We start from the raw sequence: 26,227 nt of genomic DNA on the forward strand, positions 1-26,227 counted from the left end.
GTCTCTGGGGTATCTGTCGTTACATCATGGAGTCCTGCTAGATACAAGTGACAAATCTACCAAGATCTTTTTAAAGTTTTGGATGCCTTTTTTATTTTGAGAATGATGATGGCTTGGGTTACAACTCATTTCTTGTTCTCTGCCCAAAATTTCATTGCAGAGCTAGAACTATGCAGGTGTTGTGATCACTGGACATACCAGTAGAGGGTTCCATGGCATTTTCTTGTACCCTGAGAGGGACTTACATTGTATTAAACACAGAAGCAGGCTAACTCACTGAACAAGGCATTTCAGTGTGATGGAATCCACTTTACAGACATGATAGTCATTATTATTATTAATACAAATATTGATAAGAAATTTCAATGCATGCAATGCCATCATTTTACACAGCATCCAGATATTTTTTGGCTTTAATTTGCATGCTGTTGTATGTTTTCCATCTGTGTCCTTTTATTCAACACAGGCAAAAATAGATACCGTTGCCTTGTTTGGGGAGGCATCATGGGGAATTGGAGAACCAGATAGACCTGTGGTTTGATTTCACCTCAACTCCTCTAATCAACTCAGTAGTGAATGTGAGCAACTTACTCTTATCTCTGAATTGAGGGTTGTATCACTTGGGTTCTGGTCAGGAGGCAGCAACTGTACCAGTTATATCAACAGGGAGAATTTAATATTAAGAATTGTTAATCTGGGATTGGAGAAATGAAAAGGTTAAAAATGAATACCTAGGTATCATGGAGGTGATGATGCAGGAAGGAGCTACCAAGACCCTTGGCTGGGGAAACAAAAGGAATAAGTTGGACTTCTTACAACTCAGAGGATTGGAGAAGGGGCCCTGCAGAGCTTGTATATGCTGATCTCTGAGGAGGCTGTGCTGGCTGGCTGGGCTGGGGTCACTGAAGGGCAGCATCATGAGGCTGGTTCTATGAGTGGTACACAGTTGAATCGTAAAAAGAAAAAGTACACAGTTGAATCGCTATTGCTAATGGAATGAAAACTACTGCTGCAAGCTGGAATGAGTTGCTGCTGCCAGGGCCAAGAAGTGTTGCTGAGATGATGCTGACAAGAACAGGAAATAAAACCAGAAGCATCAGATCCCTGCTTCCTCCTGAAGCCTTGCAGTCTCTCTCTGGTGCTCCCTATTGGCAGAGCCTAATGGATCATCTGGCAAAGCAGAAATGAGGTCTGCAGAGTCTCAGCCCCAGCACAGAGAGCGGAACAGAGAAACAAATGGTTTGAAACTGAGAAACAATCGCTTAATAACCAGTAGAGGGGTGATATTATACCCCAGAGATTGGTTATTATTTTAACATTATTATTATTATTGAAATTTATGTAAAGAATCTAGTATGATGACTGGGTCATAGTAAGAGCTAAAACTCATCAGCTCTTTTCATTTTGCTGGATTTACTAAGTGTTCTACCAGCCTAGTTATTGAAGATGGCCAATTACACTTTGATAATCCATTTTGATTTTTCCATTTTGGCCCCAATTCCACTCTAGTAACATTCATATATACAGATTAGTAGTGTTGACTCTGGAATCTATTGGTTTTTAGCCATGAACTATGGGCAAGTTAATTAAGTTCTCCAAGCCTCAGTCTATATTACATGAGATAACACATATACAGTGCTTAACTCAAAGCCTGTCAAATAAGTGTCTAAAAATACTAGTGCCATTATTGTTATCATCATCATCACTATCATTATTTATTGAGTGTGTAGAAATTGCCACAAAATAATATCAACTTAAAATACAACATTTAAGGAGCCAGCTTTCTCAAAATCACAAACAAATACCTTGGTCCTCTGAAATTTAATCGTTATTGTGCAAAGTAAACATGGTTAATTTTCCTTGTTAGCCATCTCTGTCATTTTTGGTGCTTCAGAAGATTCCTGTTTTTCTGATCTTTTATCTGATATTCTGAAAGAAGCCAATATTTCCAGTTCTGTTTTGCATTAGGGGATAAGGAGACCTGAAGTCTCTGAGACTTTCCATGAGTCATGAGTGTGTTTGTAAAAAGGCCTGGAAGGGATTTGAAAATCCATCATGCCACTATCAGGGACTCTTGAATTCTGAAGCATTCCTGGCTCCCACTAGCTCAGGGATATGGAGATTGTCACTAGAAATTCAGAGTGAGTGTCGTGCATGGTAATACGGTACATCATGGCTAGGTCCTGAGGCAAGCTGAGGACATCGTAGATTTGATGCATTATGCATGAGAGGGTGTAAGAAATAAAGGATCAATCATCTCCCTCAGATAACATTGATCATTTGCTACACATTATTTGGCTGGGTTCTGTGCAGATTTATTTTCTACAATGAGAATGAAAAGCAGATTGCCTGTTTCCTTAATGAGCAATGACATCAATCCAGCCAAATCTATCCAATGCATTGGATGGTGCTCTCTCTCTCTCTCTCCCTGCCCCCCTCTGTCATAGTTAGAAGAAATAGGGACATCTTCTGAAGAAGGTGCCAGCCCCTGAGAGGATGGCGACAGAGTGGGGAAATTGGGTCTAATTTAGGGTGATGAAAAGTCTCTTCCTCTCTCTTTACATTTTTTGATTTTTAATTTAAAGCAGTGTTTCCACTCTCCATTTTTCCAGATGACATTCTGAGGGGCTGATCTCTGGAAAAGGCCAAGTGAAAAGTCATCCAATAACAAGGAAGAAGATGGCATGTAGAATGCAGGAATAGGTTGTGCTGCTGGGACGCTAAGCAGGCTGAAAGGGCACAGTCACGGGGACACATAGCAAATAGCATCAGAGAATGTTATTACAATGCTCCCCAGTCAACGCCAGTGACTTTAATAACATTGGAATCAACATGTGGCATTCCATAAGAAAATGGAGTTGAAGTCTGTCTTCTGTTGATACAGTATTCTCCCCCTTGTGGTAGTGAACCGTCAGTAAAATTGTGTTGGAAGTAGTGTGTGATCCAGGATTTGGGAGGAGATAAGATGTCTTGCTGGGGCACGCTCTCTGCTTCAATCAAACAAGTATCCACTGAGGGAGGCTGGGTGGGGGGGTGGCTTTGACGAGCCGAGGATGGGCAGCTGGGGAAGTGGTGGAGCAGGTGACCAACAGCAGGTCTGGGCTGGCACGAAATCCTGGCAGAATGGGTCCCCCTGCAGGCTCAGTTTGCAGGGAAGCCCCATGCCTAAGGGAGAGCAGAGATTGCAGGTCCTTCTCAAGCGGGATCCCAAGAGAGGGGGAGTGTTCAGACAGGTGGATGGAGCACCGGGGCGGGGCCACACCCGGGAGGTGCTGCCAACAGATGTCTGTTGCTCAGGCCCTGGAAGGAAGACTGGTGAGGACCAGGCAGGAGACCATCCAAGGAAGGGCCAGGGGCCTGGATGCAAGGCCTCCCGCATGAGGAAGTTCCCATCACACTGCAGTGTATTCACTCCCAGTGCCTCAAAGTCACAGAGAAAGAAACATTTTTAAAACTGTCGGAAGCTAATTAATCATGATGATATCACGTGGAATCAGTAATGTAAATTGTGAACTACAAGTCCTGGTTCTGTTTTTCTGCAGAAATGTAAATATGGGAGAGTTTTCACCAAGGTGAAAATGAAGAACAAAGAAGACCTGGGGAGGGGCCTTTCATGGAGTGTATGCCTCTGCTACATCAGGCTTGCTTCCCACCCTGAAGGCCACGGAGGCAGGTTATCAGAACCGGGGCTCAGGAGCTGGGCTGGGGGAGAAGCAGACTTTCAGTGGAGGGCGGAAGGAGAGGCTGGGAGGGTATTGGAGGCTTGGCTGTAATAATAGCTCACTCTACGCCTCATGCTGTGCTAAGCCTATAGTTTCCCATAAAATTAGGTGTTATTAGCATCTGCTTTTCTGTTCTTTTTCTTTCTTCCCTCCCTTCTACCTCCCTTTCCTTCCTTCCTTCTTTCGTTCCTTTTTTTTTAACGAATGAGGGAACTGTAACAGAGAAATAAACTAACTTTCCCAAGTCAGTGGCAGGTAGAGAGCTGACCTATAACTGTTGTTTTGTATCCAGAACCTGGTCTCTTGACCACTGCACCACATGACGTCCCAGTGACCTGATCTGTGTGTCACATAAGAGTCAGCCCTGCTCAGAGACTGCCCTGAGACAAACCATCACCCTGCTCATCCTAGAGAGTCCTTTACCAGTTCCTCTTAAGATCAGCTTGTTTGGGGAGTTCAGCTTCAACGTGGTGTGGATGGTGTTAACGTGTAGTCAGCTCCTAAGCTTCATTTTATTTTGTACCCAAATGGAGATCATTATATTGCAGATCTTATTTAAAGCCATCTCTTTGTATTTAGCCATCTCATTGTTCTAGCCTGTTGAGATCTCTTTAAATCCTTCTAACAGCAGATTCTTCTTTTTTCTCTCTTTTTTACAATCCAATGCAACCTGAAATGAAAGCCACAACTCTCCTAAAATCCCTCCTGTTTCCAAAAACTTTGACACATTCAGCAAAGATCTATTCCTTGGTGTCTGAGTGTGCTGTGTTTATTTTCCGCTTTGCCGATTCGTGGAGTTTAACTGTACCCAAATGTGCCTTTAGATGGCAAACTCTTTGGGGCAAGGACTGTGCTCTTTGTTTTGGCACGTGCCACCTATTACAGAGCTCATTGCACACCTGGGGCTCCAGATAAATAATAACAATTCTGGAGTATTTCTCACTTTGAGAGTTGCACGGGCCCTTTCAGGCAGCCTGTTAGCTTTCTTAAAGAATATCCCAGTGACCGATTTCACCTTGACATTGGAGGTGCCCATCTCTCTGCACCTGTTCCACCTGCTGCCAGCCTGATATATGCTTCTTTATTGTTTGCTGTTTCTGCTCTGCCCTTAGGAGCCATTCCTGAGACGTAGCACTTGGGCTCACAGATGATGCTCCCTATATTGCTGTTTTGATTCTGACCCCAGCCAGGCAGCCTTCTTCCTCTCTTCCCTCCCCACTGCAAAACCCTCCCTTTTCCACCCCATTTATGCCAAAGTGTGAATCCCGGATGATTGCCAGGGGAAAGAAGCCAGAACGGGAGGAGGTAAAGAGGTGGGAGGGGACAGTTATTTGCTTTTGGCAGGAAAAATAACTAACCAAAGCCTGACTTCCACAGATTTTAGCAAAAGGGTATTTGATTTTGGTTTCTTTCTCTGTTTTTCTCATGCGGGGGTGGAGTGGGCACAGGTTTGCAGCTTTCTTTTGTTAGCTTTGAAAAGAATAGTTTAAATATAGTTAACATATATATTATCATCTTCAAAATCTAGAAGGAAAGAAATCCTGGTTGGCCCCAATGGATTTGGAAGCAAAGTTGCCTGCTTTGGCTGCAGCCAGATTAGATTACTGTAATTCTCTCAAGTAGCACTTTTGCCAACAAGTAAAGTGGATCTTATGGAGGGGCCAGGACTCAGTTGAGAGGGAGAGGTCTTATACCCATAAATCATCTGTATTTGTTCTCAGATTTAGAATGGAAAATCCACTTTTAATTCCCCTGACTTGAGTTGCAGTTGTATAGGAGGGGTTGTTCCTTAGCGGGCTGACACTTGAAGCTCTTGAATTACCTGGCTCAGACTCACGCCTTCTGGCTTTTCTTGGCAAACCAAATGCCACCATTAGACAGTGCTTATATTCTCGATCAAAGAATCCTTTTAAGCATTCCTTTTTATCATGCTCGTATCTCATTCACTCACTTCCAAAGCAGTCAGGCCAAAATTTGTGTCTAGGAAATTACTATATTATTCCGTGCTGTGTGATATATATATATATGTAATTGGTATTGACTCTATGGTCATATATTTTTGTTCCAAAGAGTAACTTTATTTCTAAACTGACTTTAATTTCTGCCTCTGAGTCTTCAGCTTGTTTTCAAATAAAACCTCTCCAATACACGAATTTCTTGGTCAAGTTCTACAATATGGACATAGTCCAGTTCATGGTTTAATTAGTCCAGGGTTCAACTGTATCAAGATTGTTTTCTCTGTGCAAAATTTCTTCCTCTCCATTTCTCCTGATATAACTTCTAAATGACACTGAGGGAAGGATAAGTCACTCTTGTGATGTTGAAGACTGGGAAGTCACCATGCATTTTCTGTTCTGCTAATATTCCTTTAGTCTATTTTCCTACTCTGACCAACACCTGGAGGAATCACACAGCAGCAACTGTCCTTCTTCCCACTCCACAATCAGCTTCATTCTCTTCCCCCTCCTGTTGGGTGTTCCTCCCCAGATGGGCTCCTAGAATTGCTCATTGCTGAAGCTGGTGGGGCCCCCTCTCATGTCTCTGTGCACAGGCCAACACACTCTGGTTTCCTTCAAGTCTCATGGGGCTGGATAGGTTTGCAAAGACAGTACTCTCCAACTGTACCTGGAAAATGTATCAACAGTCTTATTTTTTTTTTCCAGACATTCCAAACATCATAGGAGAATGCCCTGGTACCCCTCAAGCCCCTAGTTTGGTCAGAGGTGGAAAAGAGTAAAAAATTCCCCACTGCTCATTCTTTTCACTTTTAATCTTATTTGGACTCCTCCATCTCTCCTCTTGCCACAGGCTCAAGCCCTTTTGGAATGGCAGAGGGGAGTAGGCATTGGTGTTGTGGGTGGGGAGGTCGGGTGAAGACCAGCTCCCCTGCTTTGCAAATGTGTACCAGTATCCCCTTTCTTACACCTGAGGTCTTTTATCTCAAAGAAAAGACTTGGGCATTTCTTTTTACTGCTTCCCATATATGTCAACTATATGTGTTTTCAGATTTAGAATAAAAAAGCAACTTTTCATTCCTTCCTTTTGGTTCATGTGGCTTGATGATGGGAACAACTACTTCCCCATGGCAAATGGTGACTCAGTGTCTCCTGGTCTGAATGCGGGTGTTTCAGGGGGTATGAATACTACATGCTGCTTGATACCTCAGATTATTAGTGTGTCACAAATACTTTACATTTCTTCCTGCTATATATGTGTGTGAGTGTGTGTGTGTATACTTGTGTGTGTATTTTGGCAACTAACATAACCAAAGTATGTTAGTTGGTTCTACTTCTAATTCTCAAGTAAAAAAAATATATATATAATATTAAAATGCCAAAAGTACAAATATTTAGGAGTATTAACTATGATGTCATCTCAAGAACCATATATAAGAAGGAATTAACATAACATTTTTGTTCTTAGAAGAAAATATTCATGGCTATATCAAAACAAATATAATGATAAAGTATAGAGAAATATGTGATAATATTTCTTTGTTTTAGAGTATCTGGAAGCAAGATGACAATCTTTCTCTAATATTAGGCCAAATGATGCTGGAGCTGGGGTGGATGTGCACAGGGATGCTGGTGTGGAGGTCTGGTGCTCAGGATCAGACGGAGAGCAAGGAGGATTTCACCTTTACTGTATATGGCTTATCCACCTTGCAGATTACCCATGACAAGTAAGGAATGCAAGAGTGTTTTCTATACTGCACAGCATAGGACTGGGCCTCTTGTCCAGGCACTTACTGGTGTATGGTAAAGGAATTACACTTAATTCCCTCTTCAGTGTCTCTTCACCCAGCCCCTCTGCCTCCATTCTCCAGATGGCAGACAAAGACCTTTTCAGAAAGCAAAACTGATCCAGTCATACTTCCACTGAAAACTCTGCAGTGTCTTCCCATCGGTCTCAAAATTTTAAAAAAAGTTTTTTTGTTTTTATGGATTTCAAGGCCTCACGTGGTCGGGCCTCCACAAGCTCACTCATGGCCCCTCACCATCGTGCTCTCTTCTCCCAGCCTGGCTTTTTCTTGCTCTCTCCTATTTGCGGGGCACTCCTCTACCAGAGGGCCTTAGCAAGTTGTGTTTGCTCTGCCAGAAGCACTTCTTTTTTTTTCAGACTTGCCATAGTTTCAATCTTACACTCGTTTGTGTGATTACTGCCTGATGTCTGCGTCTCTCACTGTGTTGCGAGATCTGAGTGCCAGTTCCGCTGACAACTGTAACACCAGGGCCTGGAATGTGACTGGGGCTTAGTGAATGAGTACACGAGTGAAAGAATGAATGAATCCAGAAAAGGTGCCATTTAACCTGAATCTGGATGGATGAGCAGGATTTCATCATGGGATTGGAGAGAAGGGTGTTCCAGAAAGAACGATCTGGAACAAGGACCAGGAGAAACTGGTGCATCATTTAGGCTCAGATAAAGAGCACTGGGGAGGTGAAGGGGCTGCAGGTGTGGCTGGGCAGATTGAGAAAGGCTTAGTGTGTCTTGTTGGAAAACTGGGACTTTAACCCAAGCCACAGAATCACTGAAGACTTTGGAGAAAGGGACTGACAAGATGAGAGAGAAACTCAACTTGTGTGACAGTGTGGGAAAAGAGTGGGCAGCTGGGAGCCCACTGAGGAGGGCTGTTTCTTAAAATGATGGGACTTGGGCTCAGGAGGTGGCCATGGGAATGCAGAGAAGGCAACTAGGGAAGGCTCCAGGCTTGGCAATGACCTGGACACCAAGGTGAGGGCGCACAAAGAGAGGCAGGCAGGCAGCAAGTAAACCAGGACAGCAACGACACTCCCAGGACAACTTGTGCATGAGATTTTGGATAATCTACAACCTTCCATCTTGTACTTAGCACCAGAATGGAAAACAGAGAGTTAGCTCTGAAAAAGAGAGGTGCACGATGAGGGATTGAGAGGGGGCATACTGGAGAAGTTTGTGGAAAGGGAAAGGTTAGTGTGGGGAGTTCCTCTGACTCTTTGCTGGGGGCAAGAAGACACTCTGTTTGGTGTCCTCAGTGATGCTTCCTGAGTTTTCTGTTAGTTTGATAATTTGAAAAGGAATCATATTATTCTGACACTTTTTTGGGGAAGCACTTCAGGTGGTTTAGTTGCTTATTTGGATATCTGCATTATGATTAAAACCCAGAGGGGAGAAAGTGGTGGAGAACTATATGGCAATACGGTATTGAGCCGTATTAATTTAATCCAGAGTGTTTGAACCAAGGGAGAGATCCGTCAGGACTGGCACCAGCGCGAAGGGTGTGCAGGCATGAAGCACACTTTAATAAATGTGCAATGTCGTCCCAGAGAGACAGATCGTAGGCTGTAACTGGATCAGACAATGTCTTTTAAACTCACAGAAATCTGAGCTATGATACCACCCCATTCATTTCCTAGGTCACGACCTTGTTATTTCTGACTCTAAACTTGTATTGTTACCGTAAACAGGAAAGTGTTAAACTTTACTCAAGGAATATGGTATGGAACTCCAATCAGTGGACCCATATTAAGAAAAAATAAATTAAAAATTTTTCTTAAACCTTGGCTCTATATCAAAAGATAGGATGAGAAATTTATCTTTGTCTGTTTTAAGTTAAAATAAATGATTAAAGTTACGTATGTTTTACTTTGTTATGATTCCTTGCTTTAAAAGAGTTTTGATCAAGGAACTAAAGATGGGTCCTGGTTGTACTGGATTTTATTTGGGGCCATATCATATGAAACTGTACATTTAACTTTTATAATCAAACAATGTAAAAGAGAATTGGGAACGAACAGACTGGGGTAATAGCAGATTCTTCCCTTCCTCAGCACGTTCATTTTAGAGCTATGCTCATTGAGTGGAATAGTTTAAATTATGGTTACATAATTTATTTTTCCTCTTGTGCTCATGCTTACTCTTATTCTGGCTCTTTTGCTGAGATCATAGAGTTAAATTCACACTAAGTGCACATTTACACTTTATTGTTATCTCCTTTTCACAGATGAAGAAAGAAGCTTAGAGCAGTTGAGAAACTTGTAGGCTTCTTGAAACTTTAACAACTAAGGAGAGCATTTTGAAAGGAAGCCCGAGGAATGTTTAGGCCTGCGACTGGGGATAGGAGAGCTGTCTCCCTCCCTGTTTCTTATCCATTATCACCCAACTGTTTGCTCAAAGTCAAAACATAGTTGTCATTCTTGATTCCATCCCCCCACAGCCAGCCTCATTCTTTTTTACCCTCCAAGAAATAAATATTTAAAATGTATCCATTTCCTTAATTTAGGCCACCATCATCTCTCACATGGAGAGTAAGACTATGATAGTAGCAAGTAGATGTGTGTGTGTGTGTAAAACACTTACTATATACCAAGCATTATACCTAGCACCCTACTTATATAATATTAACTTATATTTAATCTCACAATTTCTCCTTGCAGTAAGTGCTACTGTTTTTCTCATTTTAAAAACAAGAGAACTAAGACACACACAGAGATTAGAGGCAAAGATGACAAACAACATCCCACTTGATTTTCCTACCTTAGTTTTGTTTTCTCCAATTCACTTTCCACAACACAACTAGATAGTTCTAAAGTAAAAATCTTACTGTGTTGCTCAAGGAATCAAAATCTTTTCCTCTCTTTCTGGCCTCTTGCTGTCATTTTGAGCCCATATTCTGTACCCCTTTCCCATGGGGCCTTACCTGTGTAAGAATAGTAACTGATAGAAAATTAATGGTGGAAGTTGAGTACCATAGCTGGTTTGGGAGAGAGCTATCTTTGGACCAGCACCTTCTTGGTGCCTTCAGCAGACTGTATGTTCCAAAGATGACTGCAACAATATCTCTCCCCTCACATGATCTTCTTACAATGTGACACTGAGCGGTAGGGTCTATGTTCTCTTCTCTTGAATCTGGGTGGGCTCATGACTTTGGTCACTATGACATTATGGGACTTCCAATGCTAGGTCATAAAAGGTGATGCAGCTTCTTCATTGATCATTGGAATAATTGCTTTGGAACTCTAAGCTTCTGTGTAAGTAATCAAAATGACTTGAGGCCATTGTGCTATGAGGAAGTGCAAAGTAGCTCAAGGGGAGAGACCACACAGAGAAGCCTGGATACTACTGAGGATAGAGGTGCCTGGCTAGCCACCAGCTGTTCCAGCACCAGCCATCGTATGACTGTAACTGCATGAGTGACTTGGAGCCAGAGTCAGCCAGCAAAGGCCCTCCCAGATGATGACCAGAGATAATAAAATGATTATTGCTGTTTTAGCCACTAAGCTTTGGGACGATTGTCATGCAGCAATATATAACTGGAACTGTGTCCTTCAATTCACACCACTTGAGAGTGTGGCTATATGCATGAGGAGGACACTCTAAGTGTTTCGATTCCTGGTTTGTGCTGGGAAAGGGGGTTCCATGTTTGAGGATGGGTTGAAGCAACTCCAAAAGGTGAGTGGCTGAGACAATTTTGTGCACTTGAATTATGCTTCTTTCTGAAATTTCAGCATATTGGAGTGTCACAGGAGATGAAATACACATTTTGTCAGTTGATTACGTAGTGGCTGTCTCCTGCTTCCATTAGGTGGCTTGGCAGGGAGCTCACTCATCAGAACGAGACAAGATCACCAGATATACTTGCCCTGACCCCTAGCCTAGAAGTTCCCTTGTTAGGTAGTCCATGGGTGTTCTCTGCTCTCCTCCCAGCTTCTGGCTTCTGCTTTCCGGCAGCACTGGGGTGCAGATCCCTTTTTGGAACATTTTCCATGGTGCATCCACTGTATTGGGCTGACTGCACTCTCTGGGAGCTCGAGGAACTATAGGCGCTCTGTTGCTGCCCTGCTTGTATGTTTTTCTCAATAAATCTCATTTTAGCATTATTCTATGTGTCACTACTGGTAACTTACACTGTTTGTGCCCATTATACAACAAGTAAGGTCAACGGCCAACCTATTCTATGGACTTAGCCAGTCCAAGCTGAATCAGTAGAGACAGAACAGGAAGTCTCCTTCATAGTTAGCTATGAGAATATTTCAGCAAAAACATCTCACTGGATGCCTGTCTCTGTGCCTGATATTTCACCATTAGAGATTTATCCAATCAAGATTTTTTGAGTGCCCTTTGTATGCTGGACTCTGTGCTGGTTATTGGAGATATAAAGTTTTCAAGGATTCTAGAGTTTAGAGAGGGAGACATACAAGGGGGGCTGGCAACTGCAGTTCAGGATGATAAGAACTAGGGCAGGACTATGCCTGGAGCATCATGGGAGGAAACAGATCTGGGAGGAGGTCAGGGATGGCTGAGGTGGGAGTAATGTCAGGGCTGAGATCTGAGAATGAAGATGAAGTTGGCCAGGTGAAGGGGAGGAAAGGTGAGAGAAACTGAACTGGAACTGAAAAACCATTTTCTGCTTCTGGAGATTGAGGGGACGAAAGAATGGGAAGGAAAGCTGCAGGAGGGGCAGGAGAGGTTGGAGAGGACAAGGAAAGCATTAAAGCTGTGCATGGGAGTTGGACTCTATTTTGAGGGCAACAAGGAGCTGCTCATTGTTCTTAGGTAGAGGAGGGACAGGATGAGATTTGTCCTTTAGGAGTATCAGCTTGTTTCTAATGTAGAGTAGATTGGAAGGGACTGTGGTGGTCATCCAGGTGAGAGATGCTGGTGGCCTCAGTGGGGATAGTGGCCCTGAGATGGAAAAAAGTGGATACTTTTCAATGTGACCTCAGAATATTTTTCCATCCTTATCCTCCATAATTCCCAGGCCTCCACCCCAAACACTCTGTTACATCCTACTAGTCATTGAATACATTAGCTCTTGCTTCTCTCATGCTCTGTGTGTATGTGTGCACATGTCTCTATCTGCCTGCATATGTACACACAAACCCATCACTGAAGGTCAATGGTTATGTAAGATGTTAACATCAGGGGAAGCTGGATCAAGGGTGTGTGGGAATTCTCTGTACTCTCTTTGCAACTTTTTTGTAAATCTAAAATTATACCATAATAAAGAGGTTTTTTTTTTTTTAAATATTTATCAACTCTTCAGCAGGGTTAGGCATCTAGAATTTTTTTCCCATCACAGTTTTCCCTGTCTGTAATGTCCTTTGTCTTCTTTTGTCTTCTTCTACATTAGGTAAACTCGCACTCATCCTTCAAGACCCATCTCCTCTCTATCTTCCCTGACTTCCCCAGGAAATATTCTTGATAAATAAGAATATTTCCCCAGGAAATATTCTTCCCTGATACTTCCATAGATCTTTATCCTCTCTTCCATTATATGTCCTGTATGTTTCTGTTTTCAGCTTCACATCTACTCTTTCCATCCTCTCCACCCTGCTAGTTGCCTGAGCAGTCAGGCTGAATGGACACCATTTCTTATCTCCGGCTTCTGATCGGGTTTGGCCATTATCAGGAGAAGAGAGGGGAAAAAGGAGAATAAATGTGGGCTCTTTATTCCCCTAGTTTCCTTTCTGTGGATTTACTCTGGGCTGGTTGCTTCCCACAGCAAAGGTTGATATTCTGGTAAATGGTTAACAACCAGCTTGGGGGTTGAGGAAGCCCTGATTTGTAGTGTTTGCCCACTTCTGTGGTGTAAATAGTCCCACCACGGCCGATTTCAAGCAAACAATGTACCTTACACAATGTGGAGCTGGAAAGAAATGTACACTGTCAGTTCTCTGGGGCTGGCTTGAGCCTGCACCCACACCCCATTGTTGCATTCTTTCCTTCCAGGAAGTTGTATCTGCTCCTCCTCTAGCCCGTCAGGCCCAGGATGGGGGCTGTGTCCCAGTTTTCAGCCCTGGGACACTGCACTATCTCCTGTGGTTTTCCTCACTATACCCATACTTTGGAGATAGTCCCTTTATTAGACCCTCTTCAAATTATCCAATTTGAGATACCATCTGTTTCCTGAAGAGATCCTAATTGATTCACCAAGTTATACTGTGTGGAAATGAGTCATTTAGAAATCTTTTCTCCTCCTGTATTATAAATACCTATAGAGCAGGGATGATGATTTATTCATTTCTGTATCTCCAACACCTAGCCAGTGGAGAGGGTGGGAAGGACAAGAAGAAGGAACTAAGTTTTGTTGAGTATCTACTATGCACTAGATATTCTATCAAATCTCCCTCAAAGTGGGAGGGAGATGGGAATTGTGCATGAGATTTTGGATAATCTCCCTCAAAGTGGGAGGGAGATGGGAATTGGCTTCCTTCTGTTCCTAGGAACGAAGTTTCTAGCAGTCTAATAGTTTATGAAATGTAAACTGTCCATGTGTAAGCATTCCCTTTGAACAGGGTATTTTAGAGAACAAAGAGCAATTCATATATTAGTTGTAAATCTGGGAGATATTTTCATTAGTAGCTTAACAATTCGATATCTTACAATAGTGCTGGGCAGCTTGCTCCTTAAGGTTTAAAATGAGCTTAATACTCTGAGAAGAGGAAAACCATGTCTGTTTAATTTTCACTTAAATGGTGGGGGGAAACTGCAAACATGATCAATTCAGGAGAAATTTTATAGAAGAAAATACTTAGATCATCCTAACATCTCAAATTTTGTGCTGTAATCTTTCCATCTGGAAGATACTGGTGACTTTAGTCAAGCCTTGGAAAGATCTGTGGGAGGTCTGCTTTAAAGAAACATCTGTAATATATTTCTGCTCTCTTAAAAGGGCTGATAGCAACTCGTATTTTGTTTTAATAATGAAAAACATTTGCTGGAAAAACTGAAGCTTGTTTTGGCAATTTCAGCCTAAGATACCATGAAAAGGAACCCAATAGGTCTAATGGACCCGTTAGAAACCTGAGTGAGAAAATCTGAGTCTTGCTCTGGCTTGGTCACTTGCCTAGTTTTATAATTATAGTTAACTCACTTAAATGTTCTGTGCCTCAGTCTCCTTATAAGTGAAATGGGTAGTTAGATTAGATGTAGACTATATTATCTTCATAGGTCAGACAAATTTATAAAATGCTTAAGAAATTTTTCTTTTTAGTAAAGCCATTACAATTTTTCTACATTTATTAGCTACCATGTGTATTCCAATTTTATTATTTTTTGTTATAGTAATAATTTCATTATTGAGTCATTTCCCCCTAATTATCTATCATCTATTTACCATCTACCTATATATCTATAACCACTAAGGAGAAAAGCTGTTCAATGTCCAATATGAGGGTAAAAAAAAAATAAAACTATCCCTACATTATAGCTCTGTGTAGTCTTCTATTCCCTAACATATATTTTGTATCTGTGTGTGTGTGTGCACATTTGTATACACACACACACAGATACACACACACAGAGTTACGTCCTGGTAAATGTTTATCAATCAGCTCTCCTGGGAAAAAAATAAGCTCTGATTTATAGGATTTACCAGTTTCTATGGTGTAACTGTTCACACGATAGCCAATTTCAAGTTATCCATAGTAAGTTGCTGAATGTGGAGGTAAGAAAAGCTGCACAAAATTGGCCTTTGCAGGCTGGTAGAAGCTTGCTCCAGCACTCCTCTGAATGTAAGCAGTCTGTAGAGTGCTAACTGCTCTCTACCTATTATAACATATACTTTGAGAACTGAATACTAAACTTAAAACTAACCTATACAAAGCATGTGTTTTTTTCTTTGATTTCTGTTCATTGTGATCTTTACCTTAAATTATTCTTAATAGCTCTCTCCCTCACGCTCATACCAAATGCATGACATACAAGCACGTATATGCACACACACCCAAATTCTGTTAAATTTTTTTGATGATGTCTATGCATTATGTAATAATGTATAAGTAGACAATACTAACATATTGTGCAATTTTTTTCTTCCCAAGTCATCTATCCTTTCAAATTTAAAGTTAAAAGAGCTTCCTTAAAAAAAAAATCTGTATTTCTAAATGGTTCTAAGCTTTTAAGTCCTTCCTAATGAATGTGTTTGTATTTGTACCCAAGATTTTCAATGAGTAGTTATTTCTCAAAGGAGTTACGGCTGGAAACACCCCCAGCTATTAGATCATCAAGTCTGGGAATGCTATAAATTTGATATACTCAGAAATCCAAAAAGCTTCACACAGTAATTTGGTATTTAGTCAATCACAGAAAGTCTACAATGCGTTGACTGTTGACTGAATGATGAGCATCAAACATAGAGTGTAATTAACACAGACAGAAGCTTACTGCCAACAACAGTTTGAAACAATTTTAGTTCTCTATTTCCTGCCAACTTTGATATGTAAAGAACCCTTCATAGCATGATTGAGAAAATTTGTTTTTGCGTGGGGCATTCAGTTTGTACTCCCAAGAGCCTCCAGAATAGTGGCTTTCGCAGGGTGGGAACTTAATGGGTATTTGTTGGATTGAACCAGATCTATATTTTTTAAATTGATCCTCAGACACCACAATCCTTGTTAGTAAATTCTCATTGAATTTCATGAACCAGTGGTAACATATTCTTAGTGCTCTTATGTAGTAAGTGAGCCTTTGCTAAGCTAGTGAACATTTTCCAAAGGAGAAAAGACAGTGATGGATACAGATCTTATTCAGTCCAAGGAAAACTTTTATAAAAATTGTTACTGGGAATTTGAAGTGTGTGCTGATCCAAGAACTGATCTGTGCTGATCAAATGTGCAAAAAGGAATATCACCTCCAAGTTACCCATTAATAATTTATCTGCTAAAACTGGAACCATGTTTGCCTTGATGCTTTGCTGAGTCCTGGGCAATCAGCTTGAATTTTGAGCTGAGAGCTAGTTGTGACTGAACTTGGAAAAGAGTATATGCCTGACTGAGCTGCAGATATAGATGTGCGTGTGTGTGTGTGTTTGTGTGTGTGTGTGAGAGAGAGAGAGAGAGACAGAGAGAGGTCAAACATTAAAAATGTGTATCATTTATCCACATTGATAGAGATAATTGTCAGAACATAACAATTATCTGTAGCCCTTGATTGTCTTTAGGCTACAGTTCAAATCCAGGAGTTGCCTCACCTCTTGCCACTTCCTTCCTTCTCCCCACAAATCAGTCATGCTGAACTACGTGCAGATCCTCAAGGAAGTCAGGCTTCTGACACCTCTGTGCCACATAGAATGCCCTATCAAGCAGTAGCTGCCTCTTCCCATCCTGACACTTTCCCTCCACCCTTAGCTCAGCTTGTTTACTCCTTTAACTCCTTCTAAACCCATTTCAGACATCTTTTCCTCAGGATGTCACCCTACTCTGCATTGAGTGCCCATCTTTCAAGGTTGATTGCATGCAGTAATACATATACCAGTGTCTATCACACTGCCTGTCTGTCTCTCCTGTAGACTGTATGTTCTTGAGGAAGAGATTGATGCTTATTTCCAGGACCTAGCACAGCCTTGGCAAATAGTATGTACTCTTTAAAGTTGAGTATTCCAATATACAAATAACTAAAATTAATAAACAAATGATATATCAGTTGAGTATTCATATATTCAGTCTTGGACTGCTTTTGTTAATCAGGATTTTTTATTGTAACAGAAACACAACTCAAAGTCACTTAAGGAAAACCAGGAATTTACCATTTCAAATAACTGAGATTCTAAAAAGTGGTGCTAATGATGTACATATTGGATTCAGGTCTCAGATGATGCCATTAGAAATTTCTCTCTTCCCATGTCTATTTCTTTTTTCCTCTGGGGTGTTTTATCTAGCAAGCTTTCTCCATTGGAAAAGATGGTCCTCATAGATCTAGGTTTACATAGCTTAATACAGCTCACCGTTTCAGAAGCATACTGAGTATTTACACCAATCCGCTGAAAATGACGATGCTTGGCTCTTTGGGTTCCACATTCACCCTTGGACCGAATTTTACCGAGTCTAAGGTCTTACTGCTCACCACACGACTGGCCAATAAATCAAGAGATGAGGTGCTGGGGCAAGGAATAGCGACTTTATTAGGAAAGAGAGCAGACGGAGAAGGTCGTGGACTAGTGTCCCAAAGAACCATCTTACCCAAGTTAGAATTCAGGCTTCTTTTGTACTAAAAGGAGAGGGACTGTGGCTGGTTGTTACAAACTTCTTGGTGCCAGCCAGACCCTGGAGGGGATGTGATCATCCTTTGTTCTTGTAGTTGTCCCACTAGGTCTGGTCACAATGTTCCTGCAAACCTCCAAGGAGACAAATGTTATTCTTTTTATCTCTATCTGAATGAAAAGTATTATACTTTTAAAGGTCAAGCCTGGGAATTAGAGCCTTGAGAAAGGGCTATTATGTATATTTCAGGCTATAGGCAACTTCTTTTACAAAGGTGCAGAGCCAGCATGACTAAGCACAGGCAACAGAACACAAAGTTTAGATAGAGCTAAAGGAACAGATCCAGTATGTCGGGTTTGTTCTTCTCTGTTACACAGCCACTGTGCCCAGGGTGATAGGGCATTGTGACTGGTCATAGGCTTAGGTCATCTGCAAGTTCCTGTGGAAGGTAGGACTCCTTGACAAAGGAAATGATATGGGAAGTCAAAAATATAACAGGTATCTCTGCACTGTGGTTGATTTTGCAATATGATCAACCAATATGTATTTTTAAAAGTCGCCGTGGGTCCAGGCTAATTTAACTACTTCATGCATCTTTTCTAGGCCCACTGAGGTGCCCCAAGACTGACATAAAAGAAATGTCTGAGGGATGCTCAGTTTTCAAGTACTTAGATGCTGGGCTTAAGCATATAATCCTGTGCCTGTGCCTTGGTTCTTACTACTTCCTTTTATTTATTGCTTTTGAAAAAAAAAAAAACCTTTTTATTTTAGAATAACTTTTGATTTACAGACAAGTTGCACAGATAGTATAGGGAGTTCTCATCTACCCTATCACCCAGTTTTCCCTACTGTTAACATCTTACGTTACTATGGTACATTTATCACAACTAAGGAACCAGATTGGTATGTTAGTATTAACTAATGTTCAGTTTATTTGGCCTCCACTAATTTTTCCTTAACATACTTTTTCTGTTCTAGGATACCATTCAAGTTACCACATTATATTTAGTCATCGTGTCTTTTTGGCCCCCTCCTTTGATAGTTTCTCAAGCTTTCCTTATTTTTGATGAACTTGACAGTTTTGAGCAGTGTTGGTCAGGTATTTTGTAAAATGTGCCTCAATTTGAGGTTTTCTGATATTTTTCTCATGGTTAGACTGGGGTAATAGATTTTTGGGAGGAAGACCTCAGAGTTAAAGTGCCATTCTTGTCACATAATATCAAAGGTAAATACTATCAACATGATTTATCACTGTGGATATTAACTTGATCACCTGGCTGAGGTAATGTTTGCCAGTGAAGTTATTTTTTCTCCCCCTTCTTACTCTGCTATTTGGAAGTATGCCACTAAGCACAGGTCACACAAGTCGGGTGTTAAACTTTACTTTTTTGAGGGGAGGAGTACCTACATAAATTACTTGGAATTCTTCTGTGTGGAAGATTTGTCTCTTCTCCCTTTATTTATTTACTCAATCATTTTTTAATGTTAACATGAACCCATGGATATTTATTTTATGTTTTGGGTTATAAGCCAGTACTACATTATTTTGTTCTTTAAACTGTTCCAACTTTAGCAATTGGGAGCCCTTTCAGTTGGCTTCTCTGTCCCTTCACTATGCTCCCGTCCTTTTGTTTCTTAAGCACTTCTTTACTTCTGGCTTTATAGGATACTCCATTCTCATTTGGTATATTCTGTCCCAGTCCTAGAATCATCCATTTCTCTAAGGAGCCCTGCTTTCTTTCACTGGAGAATGGTATTAGAAACCGAGGTCTGGGAGTTGGTTGTGCTCATTGATACTGGGTATCATTACTTCTAGGCCCTCTTGATGGGTAGAGCTAGGAAATACATGCCTGTATGCTCATTTCACTGCTTCCTTTTAGTTTCCTTTGTTATTGATTTTTTCTCTTTCATCTATGCATGCCTTCACCTTGTCCCCCAGTTTGATTCATAATTTGTTGTCTCCTGACTTCCAAATTTGGCTCTATTTCTTAGTTATCCTTTTATTAAATTTTCTCCTTGATTCAGTGATTATAATGTAAGAAGTAATGTGTTCAGCTTGACCCAGATCGTGAAATGGCTACTCCTCTGCTCTGTCCTTGCAGACTACATGTTCTGCCCAGGACTTACTGGTGACACCAAGATGCTATAGGACAAATAGACAAGGTTTTCTTTCAGGACTCTGTTTTGAGAGGCTTTTACTGTAATTATATAACTCTGTGTGAAAAAATATATATTCTGTCTGAATATCCATTTTCAATATTCAACAAAGTAATAAAGTAAATGTCTTGTGCCAGAAAGTTGGATCAGCTTATAAAAATTTCTAGAATTCTGCTACTGCAAGGGTATAAAACATTCTCTGAAAATTATGGTGTTATTGGGAAGGAGGATGAGTTTTTTGAAGACATGTATAAAGTAGACCATCTCAGGGTTAGAAGTGGATATAAGAAATTTTCTGATGATGCTTTTAATTCCTTTATTATTTTTTTATTTTTTAGTTGAATATATTTGACATATAACATTGTACAAATTTAAGGTTTAAATCTTTCTTTTTTTTCCTTCCTTCCTTCCTTTCCCCCCCCCCCCCTTTCTTTTTGTTTTCTGCTACGAGTAGGGAAAAAAGATTTATGAAAGACTTGGGAATATAAAACACCAAACCATGGTAAACAATGTGTGAGGAAGAAAGTGAGATTTATTCCCTGAGAAACTGGATAGAAGGTAAACCCTTGAAGAATGAAGGAGGGAAATGAATGCCCACACTCTTGTAAGATGAAAGCAGGTGTTTTAAGACTGGATACAGCCTCAGGTCCCCAGGGTTAGGCATCAGCAGAGCATATGTCACAAAAGGGCTCTGCTTGAAGAAAAGATTCAGGTTATATTTACTACATAGGTCTGGAAGAGAAAACTAGAATTAGATCAAGTCAATCTGAATAATGTGAAGTTTAGTGTGCAAATTATTCCCTTAAATTTATCCACTTAAGAAATAAATTTTTTTTTATTTTATTTACTTTTTTATACAGTAGGTTCTTATAAGTCATCAATTTTATATACATCAGTGTATACATGTCAATCCCAATCTCCCAATTCAGCACACCACCATCCCCACCCCCCGTGGCTTTCCCCCCTTGGTGTCCATACGTTTGTTCTCTACATCTGTGTCTCAACTTCTGCCGTGAAAACCAGTTCATCTGTACCATTTTTCTAGGTTCCACATGCATGCGTTAATATACAATATTTGTTTTTCTCTTTCTGACTAACTTCACTCTGTATGACAGTCTCTAGATCCATCCATGTCTCAAAAAATGACCCAATTTCGTTCCTTTTTATGGCTGAGTAACATTCCATTGTATATATGTACCACACCTTCTTTATCCATTCATCTGTCAATGGACACTTAGGTTGCTTCCATGACCTGGCTATTGTAAATAGTGCTGCAATGAACACTGGGTGCATGTGTCTTTTTGAATTATGGTTTTCTCTGGGTATATGCCCAGTAGTGGGATTGCTGGGTCATACGATAATTCTATTTTTAGTTCTTTAAGGAACCTCCATACTGTTCTCCATAGTGGCTGTATCATTTTAAATTCCCACCAACAGTGCAAGAGGGTTCCCTTTTCTCCACACCCTCTCCAGCATTTGTTGTTTGTAGATTTTCTGATGATGCCCATTCTAACTGGTGTGAGGTGATACCTTATTGTAGTTTTGATCTGCATTTCTCTAATAATTAGTGATGTTGAGCAGCTTTTCATGTGCTTCTTGGCCATCTGTATGTCTTCTTTGGAGAAATGTCTATTCAGGTCTTCTGCCCATTTTTGGATTGGGTTGTTTGTTTCTTTAATATTGAGCTGCATGAGCTGTTTATATATTTTGGAGATTAATCCTTTGTCCGTTGATTTGTTTGCAAATATTTTCTCCCATTCTGAGGGTTGTCTTTTTGTCTTGTTTATGGTTTCCTTTGCTGTGCAAAAGCTTTGAAGTTTCATTAGGTCCCATTTGTTTATTTTTCTTTTTATTTACATTACACTAGGAGGTGGATCTAAAAAGATCTTGTGTGATTTATGTCAGAGTGTTCTTCCTATGTTTTCCTCTAAGAGTTTTATAGTGTCCAGTCTTACATTTAGGTCCCTAATCCATTTTGAGTTTATTTTTGTGTTTGGTGTTAGGGAGTGTTCTAATTTCATTCTTTTGTATGTAGCTGTCCAGTTTTCTCAGCACCACTTATTGAAGAGACTGTCTTTTCTCCATTGTATATCCTTGCCTCCTTTGTCATAGATTAGTTGACCATAGGTGTGTGGGTTTATCTGTGGGCTTTCTATCTTGTTCCATTGATCTATGTTTCTGTTTTTGTGCCAGTACCATATTGTCTTGATTACTGTAGCTTTGTAGTATAGTCTGAAGTCAGGGAGTCTGATTCCTCCAGCTCTGTTTTTTTCCCTCAAGACTGCTTTGGCTATTCGGGGTCTTTTGTGTCTCCATACAAATTTTAAGATTTTTTGTTGTAGTTCTATAAAAGATGCCATTGGTAATTTGATAGGGATTGCATTGAATCTGTAGATTGCTTTGGGTAGTATATTTATTTTCACAATATTGATTCTTCCAATCCAAGAACATGGTATATCTCTCCATCTGTTGGTATCATCTTTAATTTCTTTCATCAGTGTCTTATAGTTTTCTGCATAGAGGTTTTTTTTCTCCTTAGGTAGGTTTATTCCTAGGTATTTTATTCTTTTTGCTGCAATGGTAAATGGGAGTGTTTCCTTAATTTCTCTTTCAGGTTTTTCATCATTAGTGTGTAGGAATGCAAGAGATTTCTGTGCATTAATTTTATATCCTGCTACTTTACCAAATACATTGATGAGCTCTAGTAGTTTTCTGGTGGCATTTTTAGGATTCTCTATGTATATTATCATGTCATCTGCAAACAGTGACAGTTTTACTTCTTCTTTTCCAATTTGGATTTCTTTTTCTTCTCTGATTGCCATGGCCAGGACTTCCAAAACTATGTTGAATAATAGAGGTGAGAGTGGACATCCTTGTCTTGTTCCTGATCTTAGAGGAAATGATTTCAGTTTTTCACCATTGAGAATGATGTTGGCTGTGGGTTTGTTGTATATGGCCTTTATTATGTTGAGGTAGGTTCCCTCTATGCCCACTTTCTGGAGAGTTTTTATCATAAATGGGTGTTGAATTTTGTCAAAAGCTTTTTCTGTGTCTCTTGAGATGATCATATGGTTTTTATTCTTCAATTTGTTAATATGGTGTATCACATTGATTGATTTGCATATATTGAAGAATCCTTGCATCCCTGGGATAAATCCCACTTGATCATGTTGTATTATCCTTTTAATGTGTTGTTGGATTCTGTTTGCTAGTATTTTGTTGAGGATTTTTGCATCTTTATTCATCAGTGATATTGGTCTGTCATTTTCTTTTTTTTGTAGTATCTTTGTCTGGTTTTGTTATCAGGGTGATGGTGGCCTCATAGAATTTTAGAGTGTTCCTCCCTCTGCTATATTTTGGAAGAGTTTGAGAAGGATGGGTGTTAGTTCTTCTCTAAGTGTTTGATGGAATTCACCTGTGAAGCCATCTGTTCTTGGACTTCTGTTTGTTGGAAGATTTTTAATCACTGTTTCAATTTCATTACTTGTGATTGGTATGTTCACATTTTCTATTTCTTCCTGTTTCAGTCTTGGAAGGTTATACCTTTCTAAGAATTTGTCCATTTCTTCCAGGTTGTCCATTTTATTGGCATAGTGTTGCTTGTAGTAGTCTCTTAGGATGCTTTGTATTTCTGCAGTCCTGTTGTAACTTCTCCTTTTTCATTTCTAATTTTATTGATATGAGTCCTCTCCCTCTTTTTCTTGATGAGTCTGGCTAATGGTTTATCAATTTTGTTTATCTTCTCAAAGAACCAGTTTTTAGTTTTATTGATCTTTGCTATTGTTTTCTTTGTTTCTATTTCATGTATTTCTGATCTGATCTTTATGATTTCTTTCCTTCTGCTAACTTTGGGTTTTGTTTGTTCTTCTTTCTCTAGTTCCTTTAGGTGTAAGGTTAGATTGTTTATTTGAGATTTTTCTTGTTTCTTGAGGTAGGCTTGTATAGCTATAAACTTCCCTCTTAGAACTGCTTTTGCTGCATCCCATAGGTTTTGGATAGTCGTGTTTTCATTGTCATTCATCTCTATGTATTTTTTGATTTCCTCTTTGTTTTCTTTAGTAATCTCTTGGTTATTTAGTAACGTATTGTTTAGCCTCCATGTGTTTGTGTTTTTTCCTTTTTTTCCCCTGTAATTGATTTCTAATCTCATAGTGTTGTGGTCAGAAAAGATGCTTGATATGATTTCAATTTTCTTAAATTTACTGAGGCTTGATTTGTAACCCAAGATGTGATCTATCCTGGAGAATGTTCTGTGCTCACTTGAGAAGAAAGTGTAATCTGCTGTTTTTTGGATGGAATGTCCTATAAATATCAATTAAATCTATCTGGTCTATTGTGTCATTTAAAGCTTCTGTTTCCTTATTTATTTTCATTTTGGATGATCTGTCCATTGGTGTAAGTGAGGTGTTAAAATCCCCCACTATTATTGTGTTACTGTCGATTTCCTCTTTTCCTCTTTTTTTCCCTCCTTTTTTGTCGATTTTTCCTTTTTTAGCTGTTAGCAGTTGCCTTAGGTATTGAGGTGCTCCTATGTTGGGTGCATATATATTTATAATTTTTATATCTTCTTCTTGGATTGATCCCTTGATCATTATGTAGTGTCCTTTCTTGTCTCTTGTAACATTCCTTATTTTAAAGTTTATTTTATCTAATATGAGTATGGCTATTCCAGCTTTCTTTTGATTTCCATTTGCATGGGATATCTTTTTCCATTCCCTCACTTTCAGTCTGTATGTGTCCCTAGGTCTGAAGTGGGTCTCTTGTAGACAGCATATAGATGGTTCTTGTTTTTGTATCCATTCAGCAAGCCTGTGTCTTTTGGTTGGAATATTTAATCCATTCACGTTTAAGGTAATTATCGATATGTATGTTCCTATGACCATTTTCTTAATTGTTTTGGGTTTGTTTCTGTAGGTCCTTTTCTTCTCTTGTGTTTCCCACTTAGGGAAGTTCCTTTAGCATTTTTTGTAGAGCTGGTTTGGTGGTGCTGAATTCTCTTAGCTTTTGCTTCTCTGTAAAGATTTTGATTTCTTTGTCAAATCTGAATGGGATCCTTGCCGGGTAGAGTAATCTTGGTTGTAGGTTCTTCCCTTTCATCACTTTAAGTATATCATGCTACTCCCTTCTGGCTTGTAGAGTTTCTGCTGAGAAATCAGCTGTTAACCTTATGGGAGTTCTCTTGTATGTTATTTGTCATTTTTCCCTTGCTGCTTTCAATAATTTTTCTTTGTCTTTAATTTTTGCCAATTTGATTACTATGTGTCTCAGCATGCTTCTCCTTGGGTTTATCCTGTATGGGACTCACTGCGCTTCCTGGAGTTGGGTGGCTATTTCCTTTCCCATGTTAGGGAACTTTTTGACTATAATCTCTTCAGATATCTTCTCTGGTTCTTTCTCTCTCTCTTCTCCTTCTGGGACCCCTATAATGAGAATGTTGTTGCATTTAATGTCCCAGAGGTCTCTTAGGCTGTCTTCATTTCTTTTCTTTTTTTTTTCTTTATCCTGTTCTGAAACAGTGAATTCCACCATTCTGTCTTCCAGGTCACTTATCCGTTCTTCTGCCTCAGTTATTCTGCTATTGATTCCTTCTAGTGTAGTTTTCATTTCAGTTATTGTATTGTTCATCTGTTTGTTTGTTCTTTAATTCTTCTAGGTCTTTGTTAAACATTTCTTGCATCTTCTCGATCTTTGCCTCCATTCTTTTTCCGAGGTCCTGGATCATCTTCACTATCATTATTCTGAATTCTTTTTCTGGAAGGTTGCTTATCTCCACTTCATTTAGTTTTTTTTCTGGGGTTTTATCTTGTTCCTTCATCTGGTACATAGCCCTCTGCCTTTTCATCTTGTCTATCTTTCTCTGAATGTGGTTTTTGTTCCACAGGCTGCAGGATTGTAGTTCTTCTTGCTTCTGCTGTCTGCACTCTGGTGGATAAGGCTATCTAAGAGGCTTGGGTAAGTTTCATGATGGGAGGGACTGGTGGTTGGTAGAGCTGGTTGTTGCTCTGGTGGGCAGAGCTCAGTAAAACTTTAATCTGCTTGACTGCTGATGGGTGGGGCTGGGTTCCCCGCCTGTTGGTTGTTTGGCTTGAGGCAACCCAACACTGGAGCCTACCTGGGCTCTTTGGTGGGACCAGTGACAGACTTCAGGAGGGCTCACGCCAAGGAGCACCCCCCAGAACCTCTGCCACTGGTGTTCTCATCCCCATGGTGAGCCACAGCCACCCCCTGCCTCCGCAGGAGACCCTCCAACAATAGCAGGTAGGTCTGGCTCAATCTCCCCTGGGGTCACTGTTCCTTCCCCTGGGTCCCTATGCACACACTACTTTGTGTGTGTCCTCCAAGAATGGAGTCTCTGTTTCTCCCAGTCCTATCGAAGTCCTGCAATCA

Source organism: Balaenoptera musculus, chromosome 17, assembly GCF_009873245.2.
Source record: "Balaenoptera musculus isolate JJ_BM4_2016_0621 chromosome 17, mBalMus1.pri.v3, whole genome shotgun sequence".
Classification (NCBI taxonomy): Eukaryota; Metazoa; Chordata; class Mammalia; order Artiodactyla; family Balaenopteridae; genus Balaenoptera; species Balaenoptera musculus.